Source organism: Diabrotica undecimpunctata, chromosome 2 (assembly GCF_040954645.1).
Source record: "Diabrotica undecimpunctata isolate CICGRU chromosome 2, icDiaUnde3, whole genome shotgun sequence".
In the NCBI taxonomy this organism is placed as follows: Eukaryota; Metazoa; Arthropoda; class Insecta; order Coleoptera; family Chrysomelidae; genus Diabrotica; species Diabrotica undecimpunctata.
The window spans coordinates 19,046,880-19,062,293 of NC_092804.1; positions in this window are offsets into that span (position 1 = coordinate 19,046,880).

The following is a 15,414-nucleotide window of genomic DNA, read 5'->3' on the forward strand; positions in this document are numbered from 1 at the left end:
TGTTATGATTTAATTACGAAATTTATTAAAATAATAATAAAATTATCGAGCTTTTAACTAATTTGTGTAACTTAAAAACCTACCTGTGAACTAAGGTTAAGCTCAACGACGCAACTGTTTTAAAATAACTGTTGGAAACTAGTGGAAAATTAGTCCTATACGGATTTCCTCGTGGGCGAATCTCCAACAAAATAATTGCGAGTATAATTGGTTTCAGACCGTAATATTAAAACAATTACGCCGTGTACCTTGGACCTAAAAGTCGCAGGTTGCCTACAATTGTTATCGATAAAATATTACTAATAAAATTAACATAATTATAAAAAACAAACCATACTATTTAGTTATCAATAATAAAATATTTCATACGTTTATTGAACGTCCTGCTTTAACTTCAACTAAAGCTCAGCTGCGACGATCGGACAAAAGACTTGTGTTCTCCTTACTTCCTAACCGTCAGATTTAAGCAAAAATATGACTTGCACATTTTATTAAAAACATCATTGAGACGTACTCTGTTGCACGATCATTTAAACGCCGAAAAATAATAGGTCTAATAAAACCGGGTAAACCAATTGACTACACAAAATGTTTTCGAAAACATAAGTTACTAGAAAGATATATAATAAAACATAATATATAATAAAACAATACCAATAACACTTGGAACTACTTCAATTGTACAAGTAGATTTTAGATCAAAACAAAGTTGTATACAGTTTTATCAGTCCGTACATGTATAAAAGCCGAATTTTAACGAAAATTGAAGAGTTCTGATGATTTATTAGATCTGTCAGTTGCATTTGATACAATGTTAAGAGAAGAAGTAACGTATAAATCCATTTGAACTAATGCTTGTAAATTCACAGCCAGATTGATAGAATATATACTTAACAACAAAACAACCCAAATAGAATCCTCACAAAAAACTGAAGATATTCTGACTAAAAATCTAGAATTATGGAGCTAGAGTTATTTTAATTATGAAAAGTTACCTTCGATGACAAAAACTGGAATCTAAAGCTTCTAAATTCGAAGTAACCAGTTTTCGTTTATATAAAAATTATAAAATAAATCAATTATATGTAATGTCTACTTTATAAACATTTAACTTGATCATAATAAATATCCAAAAATACTTAGACATGATTTTAGATAAAACAAGCTTCAACCAATTTCAGCCCAGTGTTGCCATACGGCAACGCGAATCATGTGTCTATACAAATATTCCTAGTGTATAAAATTTGTCTTTTGTAACACAGATGGTGCTATAGGTCGCTTCAGTAATATTGTCGGAACACGTGTTTTCTGATATAATTGTTTATTGTGAATTTATACGTTGGCAAAAGACATTTTTTGTAATCAGCGAATTTCTGTGTTTACATTCAAATGGACAATTAATTCGAGTAATTAATATTATTTTGTTAAGTTATATTTTTTTTGCGTAATTTTACAACACATATCAAGCAAACAGATAAAACTTTAGTAATAATGTTGTAAAATACAAAAATTATTATTTGAGGTGCATTCATAGTGACCGTGATCTCGGTGTTGCCATATAGCAACGCTAGGTCAATACGCTACTATCATCTACTATTTAATTATTTGTATTTATATCTTTATTTTTTTCAGACGTTTACTTTACCGGAAGCTCTCCAAATAGCATTTGAAGATGATTTAGGTGTGGAGTAGATATTTATTGAGCCTAATATTCTAACAAATGAACAGCCGGGAGGCGAAGAAGATGATTTTGATATAAATCGATTGCCAGGATGACAACTCTTCTCAAATGCTGAAATTGTATTACACAACAACTTTTGACATAATATTCTTTTAATTTTCTACTTCTCATTTAAGTTCGAATCGATGTCAAAAACCACTATTCTATGCTGTGATGCTGGCCTTAGCATTTTACTGTATAGAAAAAAAGTAATACAATGCCAGTATAGAAGCTACGCTTTAAAAATAATGGTGAGGGATGTTTACATGGTTGGTTGGATTATTCATCGACCATCTGTGGGTACGAAAATGTCACAACTGGACTTTAAACGTTAAATTGCAAATATACAACTATCTTGATATGAAACTGCGCGTCAAGAAGAAATAGTATTTCCTTGAATAGAATAAGTAAAAGAAGAATGACATCAGCGGTAATGCGAAAGATATCCTTAAGATTTACTGTTTGCGATACCAGAGTCAATAAATTATATACATAACCTCTATAACTAGAAATGTTTTATATATAGAGCAAAAGTTTAAATGAGTCGAAATGCCATTCGCAAAAATAAGTAAATTTCAAATAATTTTGCGACTGCGCAAATTTTAGTATATAAATTGTGTCAGTACGACTATTTTACTTCTTCCACAAGGAAACTAAGTTCCTGTAGTTGGCTGTATACCATGTAATAAAAAATTTTCCAATAAAATCCTTTATAAAAAGGTATATAAAAAGCCCATTAGGGCTATGTTAAAAAGACAAAACGTTTTCGGAATAAGTATTCCATCATCAGTGTCAATATATTACATGAATGAGGCCACTAAATATGAGGGTAAGAACCCTTTAAAAATTAATATATGAAGTTTAGTCTACAGTTGCTTTAATAAAGTCCTCGTAGACATACCGTCTCAGGACTTGCAACTTAATGTAGAGTCATATGTCGCCATGTTACCAATCCAACGGTAACTTTACCATCCTATTTGTAAACACGACATAATGTAAACTAAACTTCATATATTAATTTTTAAAGGGTTCTTACTCTCATATTTAGTGGCTACATTCATGTAATATATTGACACTGATGATGGAATACTTATTCCGAAAACGTTTTGTCTTTTTAACATAGCCCGACTGGGCTTTTTATGTACCTTTTTATAAAGGATTTTATTGGAAAAATTTTTATTTTACTTCTTGTTCCAAAGTATCTTAATTAATTAAATGCAACAATGCTTTTTTAAATCTTATTTTATCGTGTACATTAAACATTGCCAAATATTAATTAAATTTTGGTTTCAGATTGATAAATACGCTGACCATAAGGTTTTAATTATTTTTAATTGCACAAATATTCACGAACATCTATAATATATTGTATATATCTTTATTTTATTAAGCTAGGCTTCAATCATGATACCTTTTAAATATTCTTCAGATTAGATACGTGAATAAAACGTCTATATGAATCATCAATTTAGTTGTTGTACTGCCATTAAATCATTTACAGATTTCGCGACTTGGTATTGCTACTTCTACATCTTCCGTGATTGTACGACATATTATTGTGCATTATTAGTTGGTAAAATAGCTAGACATATCTACAAATATAAAAAATATTTGACTTTGACGGCTTTGGTAAAAGAAGTTCGAGCAATGAAAGAGTATGAAAAGTTGTTACATGTTTTCCAGCCTTCGATATTAAACTCTAAAATTACGTAACAATTTTTAAGTAAAAACAATTTTCCTAACTCTTCCCTGCACTTCTGTAGCTTGAGCAAAAAGCTCGTCGTTTTTGATATCGTACAAACAAAGAAAACAACTTTTATTAAAAGTGGTGGCCTTAAATTTTATAAACTTTGAAAAATAGCGACGTGGCTAGTAACTTTTAGACAATTTGGCTCCAATTTATAAATTTTGCTACTTTTCTTTTACTTGAAAAACGTTTTTGGCTTATTTCAGATGCCCCTGAAGATGTTCTTCAGTCTCGTCTAAATTTCGTTGGTTAGTATTTTGATTATATTCATTAAATAACTTTTATTCCAACTATTTTTATTCTAAAAATAGTTGGCGTTCAACTTTTCTATCAATTAAATATTTTGTTCAATCTTTATTCTTAAATTTCAATTTTTATTTGTTTTACATAGTTCTATTCCCATTTACACTTGGTATATTTAACGTATTTATCCCTCGTATTTACAACAAGTCATACAAAGTTTGTCTGGTGGCAACTCCTGACTTCTATCTGTCAGTTTTATGTCAAAATAATAGATAGGGAACGTTTTTATGTAATTCTTTGGTCTATTTAAAGTGAGATTTTTGTTCCAAAATTCATTTAAATTGTTTAAATCCATTATGTATGTATAATCTTTTATTTAATTTAACTAGGCAAGTGATTATATGTTTATATTGCAATATTACACTATCTATCGACGAATGATTTAAAAACTAACACATCTGACACTTCAAACCAGTGGCGTTGTCCGCTAGCTCTATTTTACTTTATCTTTGGTACCACGCGTTATTAAACACTGGCAACCCTAATTTGCGATCATTTTTTTTCAGCCAACCTTATATCATCATACTAAAAAAATAGCTTTAATTTGATATAATATTTCAAAAATAAATGAACAAAATAAGATTTTGTTCAAAAATAATCATTGTCAATGATCAGCATACATTGACAGTAAGAAATACTCCTCTAACGTTACATTTTTCACCAATAACAAGACTGATATAATATGTTAAATCCTGGTACACGCTTTTTTATATAGAATTACTACCTTAAACTATATCTGATTATTTTTAAATCATATTAGTAGGTATATCCTTTAGTTTTTACAAATTTGGCGGGAACTTCTTTACTCTTCAGTAGCCACAGCAAAACCTCTCAGAGTAATGCAAAAATTGTCTTAGAAATACTTCCTTTATTCTATATTCTTCTTGTAAAGATTTGACTTTATAAAAATATTTATCAGTTAATTAAATGTTTTTAAATTGAAGGTAGTGACAGATCATTTTATTCACATATCTTCTGACAACAGTTTTACCCATTCACACAAACACGCGAACATCTTAATCCTATTTATTATCTTAGACATGGTAGGCGAACCTACCAATTATTATTGTCAGCACAGCCCTGAGGTCCTAACCTCAAAAATCTTATTCCTATATAAAATTATTATATAAGAAAATGAAGTTAAAATAAAATTAATAAAAAAAATTGACAGTTTAACAATATATATTTTCCTTAAAGCAAAATGTGTGAAAATTAAAGATAAAATAGAAGAATCTAACAACATTTGTAGCTTAAAATTAATATTATTATATTCGCTATAGAATTTTGTTAACAAAATTTTATTTATGTTAGATATATTTTTAAATTCTTCCATTTTAAGCAAACTATGCTTCTTATATGTCTATTTGTAAAAATTGATCACAAGATCGAATACATATCAGCAGAAAATCGTTCTGTTAGAACAAGCAGGCCCTTGTGCTTATTCTAAATAGAAGACTTTATCATTATTAATATTTTTTCAATAGCCCTTTATAGACAGTTTAAAACCAAAATATCTTACTATATGTGTTGTAAAAAATAGGTATATCATTATTATTTAAGAGATAAGTAAAACAATTTTGCAGGTAGTCACAACAATGTATGTTTGGATGCGGATAGTTATTTTACCTTCTTCCAGATTTAGAAATCGTTGTTATTGTATGGTTTTTTCTTTATATGTTGATGCATTGTAGACGAAATATTGTAATGGAAAAAGAACTTTATGTTTATTACCTACACTTTTCTTGTATCTACAATCAACATATTAAAAGAACTTTTTTTATTGATTATCTTATCCATCGAGTTATTTTAAAGGTATATTCTTCCGTTGAGGGTATATTTCAAGTAAGTTATTTAATATATTACCAATATCTCATTTTTTCTTAAAGTAAATATCTAACATGTATCTTCCACTATACACTAGTCTTTTCTCTTCTACATATTTTTTGTCGTACACAAAACAACGACTGTATATCCTGATAATCACAATAAATTTTTGAATATAATAAATTGTAAAAATATACCATTATATCTTTTTGTTATATCTTGTCACTATACCGTAGTATTTACCGGAAATATTGAAGGTCCAATCAAAATTACAGAGCTGGCTATTTCTAGAACATATGCTCTTATTCTATAATCCCGCTGAGGCTACCTTTGATTATCAGTTTTTAGTGAAGGGGTTTTTTAAGCGATATCCGTGAGAACTGTAGACGGTAATTATAAGTGTACATATAATGTGTGATATTTGTAATTTAGTGAGTTTCTTTTTGGAGTTGAAATAATGTTTGTTTAACCACGTTTGCTTTACTTAATTCCTGAATCCACAAAAAAACGTTAAAATATTATTATTTTCAGTCCAAAAACCTTTTATCGTGTGTCGAAGTAAAAAATATGTCGTTAATTCTGCATGCGGTGGTGACAAATGGCATAAGATCATTTAAATTAGACTTAAAGTACAATAAAAAATAGTGTACTGCCTTATACATTCTTGAACAACTAGTAGTCTTAAATGGATCTCCGTCAGATATAGCCTTCATGATAAGATTAATTTATTTTGTCGATGATTCATGATTTAATAGAGAAATGCGGCTATATGTAAAAAGAAACAGTTTTAGCTTTTTAAAAATTAAACTACTTAGTTGATTTTAGGTTTAATTTTTTTTTGCCTATTGGAACTCGTTAAAAACTGGACTCCTTGATTAAAAAAATATTTTTTTAAAAAACGTATATAAACAATTATTATTGTCTCTAATTTTATTGGTATTCAGATGTAAAAAATGTGTATATAAGTTGATTTCCTCAACAACTAAGCCAAGTACAGACAAGTAGTAGACATATTGCAGGGCTTTTGTGCCTAAAACATGTTTACAAGTTGTCTAAAGAAGTGTTTATTGACCAACTACCATCTACGGGTCTATTCTGAAAATCGTAAATTCCGTTTGGAATCCGAGGCTATGTTGAATAATAGAAAAGTTTTGGAACATTTCGCCAGTGTGGACATCTTGTACAATGAGAGACGGGACACTTGTCTCTCTCGATCTACCGAGTGTGTGTTTAGAGTATCTGACTAATTTTTAGACAAGTTTGAATAGTTTTTTTAATTTTGTATCATATTGATCTCTTTTTGTTTTTTCCTCACATCAGACGAGGCACTATTTAGGCTCCAATGAGACCTTTGTACTTTGTTTTTATTAAAAAAAAGTCTCTTGTTCATTTGTAAAACAAACAACTATCGTGTTAGGCGCACACACATCGAATTTGGTCGGTCGATAAAAGTTCGATCAAATAAATTTCTTTCGGGGCACGAAGAAACAATGTACACACGGTTTCGAAGCCGTGTGACGTTTGATCACTACCACTGATCGTTGCCGTTCTTCCAGGGCGAACGATACCAAATAAAAGCACGCACGCACATTGATCTTTGTCGACCGACCAGAGGACCAGTTGCATTGTTTGGACAACTTTGTAGATTAACAAACGTTATTGAACAAATGCCGTGTAGTGTGCGTGCAAAGCATCAATCGTGCGGGCAAAGTTTGATCGAACTTTTATCGACTGTCTAAATTTGATGTGTGTACGCCTAGCCTTATCGAACGCCTCACGGTATCAATGCCGTGCACATTGTTTCTTTGCCCCTCCAAAGGAATTTCTTTGATTGAACTTTTATCAACCGTCAAAATTCTATGTGTGTGCACTAGGGGTTTGGAGAGAATTGTTATTTCGGTTTTCTTGCCTCGGCTAATTGTTTAGTTAGATATTTTACAATGCTTATTTTACATTCATAAAGTAGATGTATGGAGTTTTTTTCTTCCACCTTTCACTTTTTGCACCACATATAATTTACCTTATCTACGTTGAAGAGGTATTTTCCTAGCTAATACTTTCCAGTCTACATCCCTCTACCGTTTTTAACTCTTATCTGGTAAGATTCCGTAGACTGGATTCACTAGAAAGGTTCCTGTCAATTTGACGATTTTTTTTTTTAATATGGGTTTGTTCCTGAAGCCGTTTTCTTTTATAATTCTTTTCTACTCACAAGTCAAATTAGAAGCAAACTTCAAAATCAGTCAGTTTCCTGAAAATCCGTTTATTTAATCTTTTATTTTACTCATAATCCTTCAGTGAGTCTTTTTTCCTCTTTTACCAACGTTCATTATTTTGGTTCTATGATTTGCAGTGAACACTATAACAAATTAAAATCCACTAGGAAACTAAGTTCCTGTAGCTGGCTGTATACCATGTATCACAAAAATTTTTATTTCAAATCCTTTATAAAAGGTATATAATAAAATACCCAAACGGGCTATATCACAAATACATTACAGAACGTTTTCGGAATGTAAATTCCATCGTCAGTGTAACCTGAAAGTATATAACCACTTTAATTAAAAAAAACGTAAAATTTAAAATGTTGACTAAGGTTATTCAAAATGTGGTTAATACTTCGTAAGTTACACTGATTTATACAGGTTACACTGATGATGGAATTTACATTCCGAAAACGTTCTGTACTGTATTTGTGATAAAGCCCGTTTGGGTATTTTATTATGTACCTTTTATAAAGGATTTGAAATAAAAAATGTTTATAACAAATATCATCTCATTTCACACATATAACAAATGTCGTTCTTGAAAAAATTACGGTCTATGTGCGTGGTTGGAGTTTCTGTAGACCTCTATGCCCTCTAAAGACAAATGCCAAATATAAGATGTTACCTATATACTAAATCATAGTTTTATATAAATTTATATAGTGCATACATTAACAATTGCTAGTTATATATAATTAAAAGATTTTATTAAAATAATTACTAGTTTTTTTTTATTTTTTTAGTGCGTAATTACGTATAACAGGTTAACTATGAGATAATTTTAATATATCTAGTTGAGAATATGGACACATTTACAATAAAATAAACAATATAGAAAGAAAAAAGAGAGCACAGCGATGCAGATTTAGTTTTTTAAAAAGTTTGCCTTTTTTTTTCTTCTCAAATACCATGTTCATGATGAAAGTTGGCTATCATCAGAGCAATATGTTCTTTATCAACAGGTTTTTTTAAAGAGAGTCGTTGTGCTAACTCCATAACATTGTCTAAGGTTTTTTAGCCAGATGTTTTACGACCTGCAGCTCCCCTTTCTTCGATCTTTTCTTCTGTTATTAATTTTAGGACTTCGTATTGGTCATTTTTTAAGATGTGACCAAAATACTCGAGCTTGCTCTTTTTTATAGTAAATAAAACTTGTTACACAATCTGTCCATTCATAATATTCTGAGTATCCTACGGTAACACCACATCTTAAAGGCTAACAGTTTTTTATACATGGCACTAAAAAAAGTTAAAGCTTCATAACACTTATCATTTACCTCAATACTACAGCTACTCCATAATACGCTCAATATACGGTAGCTCAGCATCCAAGTTCATAACGTCGTGCTAAAATCGCGACTATACAAAAATGGTTTCATTTTGATAAATATGCTCTGGCCCGTTCGATTCTTGCCTGAACCTTTTGCATATCATCTGAGTTTTAATTAAGCTGGCGCCTAGGTATTTGTAGGATTGAACTCATTCCACTTGTTGGCCATTAACTTTCAATATTTGTGATATAATAGTCATACCACCAATAGCATGCTATGGCAATGAAGCATAGGTCCTGAAAAAAACATCCAAAAGCAAACTCGACACACTCGAAAGAAAAGTAGTGAGGAGAATACTAGGACCTGTGAATCTTCAGAAGTCGATACCACAATGAGCTTTATCAACTTTATAAAGAAGCACCACTGTCAGACTTCATTAGAATACAAAGATTGCAATGTTGCAATGGGTCGGACATGTGATGGGAGAGATGGGAGAGGATAGGCTACCAAAAAAAGCACTGAATGCTAGAATGCAGAGAAAGAGACCGGTTGAAAAGCAAAGAAAGCGCTGAGAAGACATAGTAAACAGCGACGCAAAAGCTCTTTTAGGAGTCCGTGTATGGAGTTAATCAGCCACAGACAAGCAAGGGTGAAGACAAAAAATAAAGGAGGTCAAGGCTTAATTTGGGCTATAGTGCCGTAGAAGAAGAAGAACTCTCATATGATATTTTACAAAATTAATTTTTATCTAGGAAAATGTCAAAATTGAGAATGGGCGATATATGTTTTACCGTAATTGGCAAGACGATGGAGAAATTACCAGCGGAACTGAATAATTTAGATAAAGATGTAGAGCCAATACCATCTATTTCCGAATTGATAGTGGACAATTCTGAAAATGAAGATCCCGAATCGATGGAAACTGCAACGGTGGATGTCGAGGAAATTTAAAGCAGTTTAGGTGAAGAGTCTGAGTCTACGTTGACACCAGAGATGATAACGGGTATGGCTACAGTTCCTAGACCGAAAAATATTGCTTCTGCTTATACACCTCCACTATGGTAAACTAATCATAGACCTAACTCTCCTTAAGTACCAGACTTTATTCAAAAGCTTGATAATCGAACTTTATATGCTTTGTTTCAGTTGTTTATAAACGATGATTTTAATAAACAATTTAGTCCTCTAATTTATGAACAAAGCAAATAAAAACTGCCCAAGGTAAAAACTTTTTGTCGACAAGGTTTAAAGAAATGAAAACATTCTTAGATAAAAACTTACGACCATAAGACCAATAGTAGTATATTCTGCAGAAACATTGACATTAACAGCAAGAGAAGAAGAGCAGTTGAAAGTTTTTGGGAGGAAGATTATCAGAAAAATACTGAGACCAAAGAGGTTTTTCTGAAGAGAATGCAAGACAATGGATGAATCCCGAAATACAGGAATGGATGGGTCAACAGAACATAGTAAGAACAATAAAAGCACAAAGAATTAGATGGTATGGATAGATAATGAGAAGATAGAAGAACAACAGAGCAGCTGAAGATAGAGACCAATGGAGAAAAATTGTTAGGAATATTGGAAGAAATCACGATCCTCAGTAATAAGGAATCGACAAGAGAGAGAAAGATACAGGAAAGGCTGATTCAGCAGAAAAAAATTTAGGGACACGGGTTGTCAATTATCTGACAGCTTATATTAGTGTCAAGCATTGTGTTCCTTGTTTTGAAAACTTTTTTAACAGTGTACCTTTCATGGAGGAGTTAAAAAAACACAACATCCATGCAACTGTAAATGTGTATCGTAGATATCTCCCTACTTTGGCAAAATTGAAACGAGGAGAATATTAGTGGTTCACTAGCGATTCCGGATTGGTAGTAGTAAAATGAAGGGATAGAAGAACAGTACATATACTTTCCAGCTTTCAAAGCCTTGAGGGAATCAGTGAAGTTAGCCCAAAAAAAATAGGCGACAGATGTCTAATACCATGTCTTCATGCTGTAACTGATTGCAATAAAAATATAAATTTTGTAGATAAATGTGACCAGATTTTACAAGTTACAAAATTGACTGTCTCAATAAAAATGGTAGCATAGAATATTTTTTTAATTATTAGCTGCTGAGGTTGTTAATGCAAATTAAAATTGCCTAAAGTAACATCAAAAGGTTTTCGCCGGGCAGTTATTAATAGATTATTAGCAGACCAAATTGTTTCTAAAAACAGTCTATTTAACGGAATACCACCAAACAATATAAATCAAAAAAGCAAAGCCATTTGTTCCTATTGGGGTGCGATGGTAATTTCGCTTTTTTTTTTGTATTAGACTTATTTGGTTTTATGTTTGCAAATGTGTACCTACTGGTACGGGTACCACCCCATAACTAAAAGAATAAAAATTATTTGCAAAAAAGCATCTCATATCAACAATATATAATTAACCTCTTTGTGTATTTTTTATTAATTAGTGAATAAAAATATTGTTGCTCCAATAGGAAATTTTTTGCATGAATACTTTTGCCCCTCAAAGAGTTAAAGTGTGTGTCATGTGTAAAATTATCCCTTATTCCTAGATATTCTCTTTCTTAATTTTAATAATAACCTGTCCATATTCCCTTATAGTTAACCCATAATTTTACACTGAACGTTAGATAAGCAACTTAATGTTGCTCTTTTTTTAGCGGTTCTCATTAGTTCAATATTGTATCCTAAACTATCAACCAACCCAATTTGTTTTGCAAATCTCTCACTGTAACATGATGATACAGATGTAAAGTATAGTAAAAAAGTAATGATTCTATAACAAAAACGAATGATTTTGCGTCGAATAATAAGTGCAAGTTTTAGGCACCAACTTTATTGAATGTATAGATCTATAAATATTCGTTGTTTCTATAAAGAGTTAGATATTTTGAATATATACCTACCTATCCGGATGTCATATTTTAAAAAAATGCAATATTTAACTCTTTTCATGTAAGTATCTTATGCTTTAACTAAATTTTTATCTAATTTTCCAGGAGAGGTTTTTTTAATTTTTTTTGTAAGTTACTCGATATTTTTAAATTAAATACCAGGTGGTATGATTTTAAATAAATTGAGGATTGGTATTTACAAATTTATATAATTCCATGTAACTTCTATTGAGTCGAGCTCCGATTCACCTTTTATCTTCATGAAATTTTGGATAATACCATCTTGGAAAAATTTGTAGTCTCGGTAGAACACAAGCAATGTTAAATTTTAAAGAAGACTATTCGTGCAATGGCATTATATTGCAATAGATTTAGTGAGTTATAAAAATTCCTCCCCGCAGAGGCAAATAAAATTTTGCGGTTAGTCCAATTAAACCTGTAACTAAAAATAATATTATTAAAAAAATTTAAAAAACCGCTTACTAAGTTTCCGTAACCATTGGGGAGTCGCAGTCTCCTGGACTCCCAGATTTTGTGACCTGTTTGAAGGTTATGTTCGCCTAGAGCTCAGAGTCAAAATTGCAAACTGAAATGGAATGTTTATACATGATATTTTAAATTCTGCAGTTGGTTTGACCTATGTACGATCGTGAACTGTCAGCACAAGCAATTTCATTAACTCCTTGTCGTTTGTTTGGGATATTGATGGATTGGACAAGAGATGAAAGTTTTTGATGCGGGGTAAATATTGTTTTCCTTATTCCATTTGATGTGAGAATTTTTGTAGTTGTAGATATTGAAGGCCAGATTTTGACTACCGTTGAAGATGAAAAGAATGTATGCAAGAATTATTAGAAGATGCAGCACGAAGTCCGACTGGAATAAACAATCCTTACGGCTCAGAAATAACAAACGAAGAAGTAACTATGGCCATTACGTGGATTAAAGATGGGAAATCACTAGGACCTAGTGACTCAATATTCATTGTACATCCTAAAAAAGCTAATGCTAGAAAATATGAAGAACATAGATTAATTAGTTCGATGAGACAAGTACTTAAAGTACTCCTTACTATCATTTACTCGCGCATATACACCAAATTAGAAGAACACCTGAGTGAAGTTCAATTTGGATTCAGAGCAGGACTCGAAAAGTGGGAAGCACTTTTTAGTTTGCAAATTCTAATACAGGAATGTCAACTGCGATGTGTATGCATGTTTCATTGATTTCGAGAAGGTATTTGATAAAGTCCCACATGGAACTAATCGATATCCTAAAAACATCAGGACTCGATGGTAAGGATATAAGACTGATCTCAAACTTATATTTCCAACAAAAAGAAACAGTGCGATTAGAAAATGAACTGTCTGAGATCAGTCGAAAAAGGAGTTAGACAGGGTTGCATATTGTCACCGGCATTATTTAACATATACTCTGAAAACATCTTCAGAGAGGACTTGGACGAATCAGAAGATGGCATTGCTGTAGAATGCTCCTTTGACAATGCTTCCATATCTGAAGTGACAGATAATATTTTGGCAGATAATAAAGAACTGTGAACACCGATTTCACAAACAAATAGAAGAATCACTGTGGCAGTCGAAAAAAGAAGAATTGACGCCATCTTCACGTTTGAGGGAAGACAGACGAAAAGAAGAAGAAGAATTGACGCCATTTGCACGTTTGAGGGATGACAGACAAAAAGAAGAAGAAATGACGCTGTCAATTAACGATGAAGGGTGACATGCCAGCCGCCATCTTGTGACGTCAGTGTGGGAGGAACTTACAATGCTAGTGAGATACAAAATTTTCCCAGGCCCAGATGGTAAGGATATAAGACTGATCTCAAACTTATATTTCCAACAAAAAGCAACAGTGCGATTAGAAAATGAACTGTCTGAGATCAGTCGAAAAAGGAGTTAGACAGGGTTGCATATTGTCACCGGCAATATTTAACATATACTCTGAAAACATCTTCAGAGAGGACTTGGACGAATCAGAAGATGGCATTGCTGTAGAATGCTCCTTTGACAATGCTTCCATATCTGAAGTGACAGATAATATTTTGGCAGATAATAAAGAACTGTGAACACCGATTTCACAAACAAATAGAAGAATCACTGTGACAGTCGAAAAAAGAAGAATTGACGCCATCTTCACGTTTGAGGGAAGACAGACGAAAAGAAGAAGAAGAATTGACGCCATTTGCACGTTTGAGGGATGACAGACAAAAAGAAAAAGAAATTACGATGTCAATTAACGATGACGAGTGACATGCCAGCCGCCATCTTGTGACGTCAGTGTGGGAGGAGCTTACAATGCTAGTGAGATACAAAATTTTCCCAGGCCCAACCGCCCCAATTCCTGCTCCAAAGGATGATGAATAACGTTGTAGAAACAAATACGGCCTAGAACTAAATTGCAAAAAGACAAAAATAATGATCATTGGTAAGAACACCAACATTAAAATCTGGTGCTACCGACGTATATTGAGGGTCTCATCTATACGCCACACAAGTAACATAACTATTCTCCAGAGGCTTAGAAAAGACAAAGAAATTATTAACACAACTACAGTTGATTCTACAAAGTAAGATTGAGGGTAAGAAAGGCCCTAGACGTAGACGTATATCGTGGCTGGCCAATTTTAGGAAGTGGAATGGTCTAACGTCAACTGATCTATTTCGAGCTGCTGTGAATAAAATCAAATAGGTCAATGTAGTCGCCAACATCTCTAGAAGATAGGCACATTTAGAAGAAGAAGTGAGAATTTTATTTATTTTGCCAGAACACCTTTGATATAAGGAAGAAAGGCTTTAGTATGATAAAAGTCTAATTCCTTAAATTAGATTGAATGGAAGATTGCTAGAAGATTGGTATGGGTTATTGAATAGAGTTCATAGAAAAAATGTCTTGGATGGAAGATTACTCACGACTTCTGAGTCCTAGTAGCTTCCTAGGAGCGAACGAACGAAGCGAATACCGCAAGGGTGCTGGTCCCTACCAGTCGTAAGAGGCGACCAATAGGATGAAATGAAAGACGGTGAGCCGTCTTTAAAGGTGTCCGAATCGCAGCGCGAACTAGTACCTACGTTCCGTAGGTAGCCACAGTAACGTAGCCGTCGTCTGAGGTGTCGGTGTTCGGTATGGGGGCTACTAGAAGCGAGACGAGTCCATAAGTCGCACTGGGCAACAGGTTGCGTTCCTAATATCCGAGTGCAGTTCATATGAGACCATTCTGGTTTCGTTCCACATAATCTCTGCAGGAGGTTTTGAAAGTTCAATACGATCAGCCCTAATCTAAACTTGCCTGTAGTGAAGATGAGTGGTAGAAGAGTAGGCTCCTCGGCGGGGATCTGTCAAACG